We start from the raw sequence: 10000 nt of genomic DNA, 5'->3' as shown, positions 1-10000 counted from the left end.
GCGCGTGCGCGCAAGTTCCGCGCACCGGTGTGTCCCCGCCGTTAGGCCTTTTCGGACCACAGGAACCTTTTCCGCACAACGGACGATCGTAGCTCTTAAAACGCTGTTTTGAGGGACTTTTAGCTCCTGCTTATGGGTAGGTAGACCTACTCTCCCAGCACAAGACAAACCTTGAGTGACGTATTGTACAGTGATTGGTCCAGAGTCGTAAGTGACGGTAAGTGCTATTTCTTTTTTGTGTAGCATGGATTACAATTGGGAGTAGCTACTGTAGCAAGTTTGGCAGTTACAATTTATTAGCTTGCTAATGCAGAGGGAAAAAACGCCATTTTCTCCACAACTGAGCAGGAAACGGATTCCACCATTGGAATCAGCGTTACTTGTAGTACTTGCAGTCTAAAAACACCTATTGTTTAATTGCATTGTGTGTGTAAGTACATGTGTGTTTACATGCGTCACTATGTAGCCAGTGTGTGTACATGCAGCGGTGCACTATGTTGGGGGTAACTCATTACAAAAGTAACATATTACATGTAATACATTACTTTTAGCAGTAACTCAGTAATATTGACTTGGTGTTCGACGGCACGGTGGCTCAGTGGTTAACACTGTTGCCTCACAGCAAGAAGGTCCCGGGTTCGAACCCCGGTCCGTCCCAGGTCCTTTCTGTGTGGAGTTTGCATGTTCTCCCCGTGTCCGTGTGGGTTTTCTCCGGGTGCTCCGGTTTCCTCCCACCATCAAGAAAGACATGTATGTTAGGGTTAATACTCCTGTCAGTGCCCCTGACCAAGGTACTGGCAAAAGAACTGGAGTTGGTCCCCGGGCGCTGCACTGCGGCTGCCCACTGCTCCTAGTTCTAGGAAGGTTCCTAGTAGAGGATGGGTCAAATGCAGAGGATGAATTTCCCCACGGGGATAAATAAAGGATAACTTAAACTTAAACTTAACTTAACTTAACTTAAACTTAATATAACTTATTACTTATAGGATTTCAGTAATATTATACCAGTTACTTTGTCAAGTAACTCAAGTTACAAATTGAGCTCAATTTTATTAAATCAAATCATATTTAAAAAAGATACAATAATTTCCTAATCAAACTGTGTTTTTATGCAAATAAACACTATAGATGACAATAAGAAAGGAAAATAATAACATTTAGAATTTTGGATTGTTTACACTGATTTCAAGATGGTTGAAATTATTTTTCGGGATGGTTCTGGGGCAGCGATGTCATTTTGCTGCTGCTGTTGTTTTGGTGAAAGTAATGCAAAAGTAGTGTAATAAGTAACGAATTACTCTACAGAGACAGTAATATTGTAAAGTAACTTATTACTTTTAAATGAAAGTAACTAGTAATAATGTAGTATATTACATTTTGAAAGTAACTTGCCCAACACTGGTGTACATGCAGCGGTGCAGGGAGCGCTTGTTTTGATCGTCGGTGAGCTCTTCTCCTCTCACTTCCAACCCCACCGCCCCTCTCTCTCTCTCTCTCTATTCATCTGTGAATAGATTTTTCCCTAGACTTGGCCTGGACAAAGGCCGATGTGGCGGTGAGGAGGCCATGCAGAGGGCAGACGGGGGGGAACTACTGTCTACGGCTCCATAGCTGTTCTCCAGGGCAGGAGGGGGGCGCTATATCCGATGGCAAACCTCTTGTTAGTTCAGCCCTGAAAACAACTGGCGTATGTAAACAGAACAGCCATAGGCTATCTGACCGAATATCTGACTCGCATGCATGCACGGATGCGCACACACACACGTGCGAGCACACACACACACAAACACACACACGCACGCACGCACACACACACACACACACACACACACACACACACACACACACACACACACACACACACACACACACACACACACACACACACACACACACACACACACACACACACACACACACACACACCCATGGCAGGGTGGTGTGTGTAATGTTGTGTGTTTGCTGTCTCTCTGTTGGCACTTGGCACCTCCCAAAGGTGTTTTTTAGCCCTATAAATTAAAACATCCAACTAAATTTTGAGGGACATTACTTTATTCTTTGATTTTGGGTTGTAGGAAAAGAAAAAAGAAAAATAAACAATTGGTAGTTGGAACAGCCGCCCTCGAGCATAACAACTGTTCTCTTCCATGTCAGGGTGACGTGTTTTGTTTGTGTCATTTCATTTCTGACACAGACGTGCCTGGAATAAATTGCAGGAAAACATAAGAGAAAGGTAAAGGCTCATCTGCATAATATATTACCAACATTGTAATGATACAAAATCGGCAAAGCTTTCCTTTAAGTCTGAAACTTGGGGTGCTTTAACCCATCGATACCTGATGCAGCATTTGTGTGTGTATCCCTTTAAGACCGCGAACCGCGTTAACGCGGTTCGCGGTCTTAAAGGGATACACACACAAATGAGGGATATACACGCAAATGCTGCATCAGGTATCAATGGGTTAAAACACATTGGTCCATAAGTTCAGTCTTTAGCGATCATGCTTACTGTCGTGTGCGTAGTCACTTCCCAAAGGACCTTTCTGAGACAGGAAAAACCCTGGGGTTCAATGTAAAACACACCTCTTCTTTGCTCACACACAGGGCCAAAATAACAATATAAAAGATAGAAATAATAAGCTGTGCAAAATAGTGGCAGTGTGTTTGCAACTTGCCAGTTGATTTACAAACAGTGTTTCTACAGACGAAATATTTCACACCAATTCAGAGGATGGCGCAGTCCCAAATCTATCTCAGTGTCTCCCATACATAAAGGAATTTGTGGCGCACCGCCACAAAAGGATTTTGACTGCCACAAAAAGATGTTGATTTTCTTTTCTTTTTTTACAGTGCACCTGAACGCAACATGCAAGATACCCGCTGAATAAGTGTCCAAATGTTCGTCATTCTGGCCAATACTTCTGTTATAGCATTTCAGTCTGGAATATGGAATATCTTTCAATAATCTATGATTTAGCTGCTAAATTGTCAAATACCGCCGTCTGCTCGCTACCCAGGCACTTATGTATGTACTTAACCTAACTAACTATCCGGTGTGCACAACATTGTCAGACTAAACTCCGGCTGACACCCCAAAAACCTACAATCCGCTACAGAAAAATGTATATTGTTTGTTTATTAACTGGCCCCTCGCCTTCTATCATTTCACGAAAGTGGCAAAGCAAGTTGAGTATCCCTGACCTATAGGGAGAAATTTAGTTTGTCATTGTAAACCCACAGCACAGTAATGATGACATGTTCTTCATAGATCTAGCCTTTTAATTTTGCTCTTAAGCTTTCTCAAAGTACACCAAATTCATGCATTTTACTTTAAAATGTTTAAAAAAATCTCGCGGGGGGGCATGCCCCCGCACCCCCCTAGGGGGGCTGCGGTCCCCCACCACAAATACTCAAAATCCTGTGGGAAACACTGCATCATGTATGTTTAAGTGTATGTTTGTGTGTTATGATGTAAGTATGTACTGTATGTAGATTGCATTGTTACCATGTACAATCTTTGTTGGTGGACCCCAGGAAGAATAGTTGCAGCTTTGCTGTAGCTAATGGGGATCCAAATAAACTTGAAACTTGAACACAAACAAGCCTTCACCCTTCAGACTGCTTGGTATCTGTTCCTCATTTAGGATGCTCTGCTCACAACATGAAACCACATCTGAATCTGAATCTGGACTGCATGTGGATTACATAGCATAATAAATACAGTCACATCACACTTTCTATTTGCATCTGCGGGGTGTTTATGTGGGAATCACAAAAGTTTGTGACGGCCGTGTAAATGATTAAAACTCACACTGCACACGGGTGCAAGACTATACACACCGAGGGGGGGGCGAGAGAGAGAGAGAGGGGTGGGGGGGGGGGGGGGGGGCACTACCTGTACGCCCACTTTCACCCAGTAGGGGTCACTGCACACTCTCATCAGGGTAAGCAGGGAAATCAGTCATTCATGGATAGACAATACCCACCACAGACATATTTAGTGTTTACATTGAAAGCTTTAAAAAAAAAATTAACTCATAAATAAAATCCTGCCAGTCCTAATATCAGATGCTCATGCACAAATGTAAACAACACACTCTAACTGAGCAATAGATAGATATAGAATAGAAAGAAAGAAAAATAAATTTCAATTTATCGAGCTTCACTGATAACTCATTCATCTTGATTCTTGTCACATTCAATCGGGGCTTCAATCAATAGACTTGTCAATCAATTTGAAAAGGAAAGTCCAAGAAAAGAAAATCCAGATCCAATTAGGCTATATTTACATTATTATATCATATTGACAGTGATCTGACTTAAGAACAAAGCTTTATAATTAAAGGGATAGTTCAGATTTTAATGTGGGGTTGTATGGGGTGCTTAGTGTATTACTCTATATAATATATATAACATATATATAATTATAATATAATATAATTATATCTATATGTATTACCTACAGTAGAATGAAGTTTGGAGAAGCAGAGAGTAGTCTGTGAGTGGGGCCAGCAGCAAAACATATATTTAGTCACCTAAACAAATACAAATCAGTTAAAGTGTACGCTATATTAACAACATCTCCAGTGCTTTACCTTGCCTTCAAACAGCCCTTTATGTTGTTAATATTGATTTATTTAGGTAGGCCTTCTTTGCTGGATGCATTGGAATTAGCACTTGTACTTTCTGTAGTCATTGATAACGTGCATAACAATCAATTTAGAGACAAGAACAATAGAAACCACACCGTGTGTGTGTGTGTGTGTGTGTGTGTGTGTGTGTGTGTGTGTGTCCCTGGCACGTGGGTCGGATCCTAGTTTTCTGGGTTTCAGGAGAAAACCCAGCGGAAAGCTGGACAGTGGCTCCCCTGGCTTTGGTGTGTGGTCTGATTGGCCTGACTTAAACGATCTATGTGGCTGGGCCAAAGTCACACTGGAGTGGGTGGGATCCAGCTCAGAGGCAGTGAATGTCTCGGAGGAGATTATATCTGATCCCGGCATCACTGTGAGAGCGACCGTAAACATCTGTGGAACAGAACACCAGCTTCCACTAATAAATGCCCGAGGTCACCTCTTGAGGGCGCAACAGCAGAGACAGCGACAACACTGGACTGAGTTGAAACTCCAAGGAAAGCTCGCATGTCTTCCTGTAGCAGATCACTCTGTGTCTCATGCAGTATTTAAAAACCTAGCTATAGATGAGAGCATTGTTATCTTTACTATAAAAGCAAGACTACAGGCCTTACCAACCAAGCTCAATCTTTCCATCTGGCTTCCGAACAGTCATGCTCCTCACTGTATACATCATGGTCATGAACAGATTACTGAAACCATGTCTCACATCTTAAATGGTTGCCATGCATACAAAGGGCTTTACATATGTAGGCACGATAGAATAGTGGATTTGATATCAAAAGATATCTCCTCTATTTTTAGATCTTCTATTTCACTCTATAAGCATTCCACCGTGAAGCCGAGCATGTTCAGTCTGTGTAGTGACGACTCTGATGTGTTCTCTAATATTCCAGCTAACACTCCTGATGTTGTTGTCGTGAATGAAAATCTCAGAGAGGTGTTTGTTCTTGAGGTTGGCTGTACCTTTGACCACAGCCTAGAGGAGGCCTTTATAACCAAGATGCTAAAATATCAACAGCTGGAGCAGACCATTTTACAGCTGGGCTACAGGTGTAAACTTATAGTTTTCATATTTGGTAGCCTGGGTCATGTCCATAAGCTGGTTGTAAGAGGCCTTCAGATGGCTGGTCTACCTAAGAGAAGGGCCAAACAGTTAGCAAGGTATTGTTCAGTATCTGCTATTATTGGCAGTCGCTCAATATGGAGAAGGCGCTGCTTTTTGTACCCTTGAAATTGGATGCTGTCCCTTATCTTGTATTACAGTATAACTGTATGTCAATCTGCCTTTGTCATCACCCTGTGCGGTATTATATCTTCTTTGTATGCATTATTGTGGTCGCCAATTAGGCACTCTTGTATCTGACCAACTCCCAACATCTGATTGCATTACTAGTGTTTATGTCCTTTGTACTCTGTATCTATGTGGACATAAATAAATCATTTAAATGTGTGTGTGTGTGTGTGTGTGTCTGTGTAAGTGAGTCTTGTTTTCTCATTCTCTGCCTTACATTTTTATGAGACTTAAAAAAATGCACAACTGATCACACATCAGTTAAAAGTGCAATGAGGCAACTTTAGCCAGTGACTCAGTCATAAACCAGTACATATACAAATTCAAAGTCATAAAATCAGCACAAGGCAAAAAAAAGGCATAATTGTGATTCATGTTCACCCCAACCAATATTGGCAGCAAAATGTGTGTCCTTCCTTAGCTCATTGATCCAAGCGCTTACATCTTTTTTCTGCAATTATTATTTTCAACATAACATCCTACAAACAAGGGAGCTGGAAGGTGGGTGCGGCGGGTGCTGCAGCACCCCCTGGTGGCAAGAGATGGGATTTTTGAAATGGTTGGATTTGGCTGTCTTGTGTTTATACCACCAACAAAATGCATTAAAAAACAGTGTGTGCTTCCCAGCTCTAATCTTATTTCATACGCGCTCTCTTCAAAAGTGTTTGATTTTCATCATAATCTGGTTTTCCATAATAATAATAATAAGTTCAGTGTTTCTGCCTGTGCTGCTGTCTGTTGTAGTGTAAAACGACTAAAGGGAGAGCAGGTGCTTACATGAAAGTGAGTGAGAAAAGGAGAAGATACTGAATAATGACATCACAACCGTATAATCCTAATGTTAATTTAAAATGAAACATTCTTCTAAATATGGATAAAAGTCCAAAAAACGTCAAATTTTCTTTGACGCAGCGTCGAGATTCCATTCCTTACAGCACCCCCTACTTAATAATAGTTCCAGCGCGGCTGCCTACAAACATAACATACCGGTACTTACAAAGCCCAGTGGAGGAGAGGATCTGGATTTGTCTTCTTCCCCTGCTTCAATCTAAGCGGTCAACTGACCAATAACAGCAGGTGGCACCACAGGAGGACACACAGGACGGCCCGGGGGTCCATCTACGAGCCTCTGAAGGATCCCAGCTGTTAGAACCTCCGACCTCGAAGAAGAAAGGTGCTTATGGAATTCAAGAATCAAAGCTCCTGTGACTGACGACATTCAACCCTTGCTGTGTTTCCTCCATCCTCGTCATCGCTTCAAGTAAACAACTCCATTAGGCTATCAGCTTCTGTCAATGACAGTCTAGCAAAAACTGCAGTTCAAACATCAACCACAGGGGTACTGTATGAATGTGACATCAGATAACTATTCAAGTAAAAAAATAAAAAAATGAATCAGCATTCTGCTCAACATCTACTTGCAATACTCTTGCATGACAATTCCAGATAGACATGAAGAAGAGCCACTAACATGCAATCCTAAATCACGGCGGTTCAACTCTTAGAATAGATCCAGAAAAAAATAGATCTGGAAAAAAGATGGAGGAGATATTCTATTCTGCAGTCTCTCTCATAGCCAGGGCCCAAGTATCCTCTATATCCCTCCTCGAGCCAAGGAGCGACCAGCAGGCGCACACACACCACCACACACACACACGCCCACCACCCCCCACCTCCCACCACCAGCCCCTGGCCCCTCCCCCGACAGCCGGCCCCCGGCCGCCCATTGGCTGCAGCGCAGGGGGAGCGGCTGGTGGCGATTGGACGGGGTGATGGAGCGGAACCTCGCTTCCCTATGCATCAGTGCTCTCCGGGAAAAGACAGGGTCAGGGGGAGAGAGAGGAGAGAGAGAGGGGGGGATAAAGAGAGAGAGGGATAGAGAGAGACAGGAGAGAGAGAGAGAGAGAGAGAGAGAGAGAGAGAGAGAGAGGGGAGAGATATGAGAGAGAGGGGGATAAAAAGAAAGAGGGATAGAGAGAGACAGGAGAGAGAGAGGGGGATAGAGAGGAGAGAGAGAGGGAGGAGAGAGATGGATAGAGAGAGGAGAGAGAGAGGGATAGAGAGAGGAGAGAGAGGGATGAGAGAGGTATAGAGAGAGGAGAGAGAGGTATAGAGAGAGGAGAGAGAGAGGTATAGAGAGGAGAGAAAGAGAGGGAGGAGAGAGATGATAGAGAGAGGGGAGAGAGGGATAGAGAGGAGAGAGAGAGAGGAGAGAGATGGGGATAAAGAGAAAGAGGGATAGAGAGAGACAGGAGAGAGAGAGGGGGATAGAGAGGAGAGAGAGAGGAGAGAGAGGGGGATAAAGAAAAAGAGGGATAGCGAGAGACAGGAGAGAGGGGGATAGAGAGGAGAGAGAGAGAGAGGAGGAGAGAGATGGAGAGAGAGAGGGAGGAGAGAGATGGATAAAGATAGGAGAGAGAGAGGGATAGAGAGAGGGATGAGAGAGGTATAGAGAGGGATAGCGAGAGGAGAGAGAGGGATGAGAGAGGTATAGAGAGAGGAGAGAGAGAGGTATAAAGAGGAGAGAGAGAGAGGGAGGAGAGAGATGATAGAGAGAGGGGAGATAGAGGAGAGAGATATGGATAGAGAGAGGAGAGAGGGATGAGAGAGGTATAGAGAGAGGAGATAGAGAGAGAGGGATGAGAGAGGTATATAGAGAGGAGATAGAGAGGTATAGAGAGGAGAGAGAGAGATGGAGGAGAGAGAGGGATAGAGAGGAGAGAGAGGGAGGAGAGAGAGGAGAGAGATAGGGATAGAGAGAGGAGAGAGGGATGAGAGAGGTATAGAGAGAGGAGAGAGAGAGAGGGATGAGAGAGGTATAGAGAGAGGAGAGAGAGGAGAGAGAGAGGTATAGAGAGGAGAGAGAGAGAGGGAGGGAGGAGAGAGATGATAGAGAGAGGGGAGAGAGAGGGATAGAGAGGTATAGAGAGGAGAGAGAGGGAGGGAGGAGAGGGATAGAGAGAGGAGAGAGACAGAAGAGAGAGGGATAGAGAGAGGAGAGATACAGAAGAGAGGAGAGAGAGAGGAGAGAGGGAGGAGAGAGATGATAGAGATAGGGGAGAGAGAGGGATAGAGAGAGAGAGAGAGAGAGAGAGAGAGAGTGAGGGCATCTGTGTAGGGTGATATAAGCACTATTGATTAAGGTGATCAGTGAGTTGGTGCCCCTGCCAATATGATATCCGTGTTCTTGCACGCGCGTGTGTGTGTGTGTGTGTGTGTGTGTGTGTGTGTGTGTGTGTGTGTGTTATGTATGTGCTTGCCTGGATGCTATAGGTTGTGTGGGGGGACGGGGGGTAGTGCAGTACTGTGTCCGTGTGTGTGTGTGTCCGTGTGTGTGTGTGTGTGTGTGTGTGTGTGTGTGCGTGTGTGTGTGTGTGTGTGTGTTATGTATGTGCTTGCCTGGATGCTATAGCTTGTGTGGGGGGACGGGGGGTAGTGCAGTACTGTGTCCGTGTGTGTGTGTGTGTGTGTGTGTGCGTGTGTGCGTGTGTGTGTGTGTGTGTGTGTGAAAACTAGTCAGATATGACTTGAATGCCACTTGTAAAATAATCCACAGTGTAATGTTAGTGCGACGGTGCGACCACTATTTTGACTGGCGGCTTTTGGCCGATGTGACAAAGGCAAGCGCTCACTTTTTCTGGCACATTGTCACCCCACGTTATCGCCTGAATGCGTCGGAATGCACCTTCCGTTAAAACGGCATGTTTTTTGAATGGAGTTTGGTTAAGGATTCGCTAAAGCTGTTTCCACATCACATTTCTTTTGATCGATACACCCTACCGCACCCCCTCCCCCCGCCCACTCTACTCGCCATCGGCAGAGAGAATACGGACCATTTCCAGCTGTTTCTAAACACAGACTCCTCATGTCTAGAAAGGTAAAACCGGAAAATATCCTGCTCTGGCTAGCCGGACATGATCCAGACTTCATGTTTAGAAGAGGCTTTACACACAGAGACACACGCACACGCACACGCACACGCACACAGACACACACACACACACACACACACACACACACACACAGAGTTGACTCCTCCCCGCCCAGGCCTTTGCAGGGGAGAGGGAAAAAAAAT

The sequence above is a fragment of the Poromitra crassiceps genome (assembly GCF_964638095.1).
Source record: "Poromitra crassiceps genome assembly, chromosome: 29".
NCBI classification, from domain to species: domain Eukaryota; kingdom Metazoa; phylum Chordata; class Actinopteri; order Beryciformes; family Melamphaidae; genus Poromitra; species Poromitra crassiceps.
Note: the sequence above shows the minus strand (reverse complement) of the source record.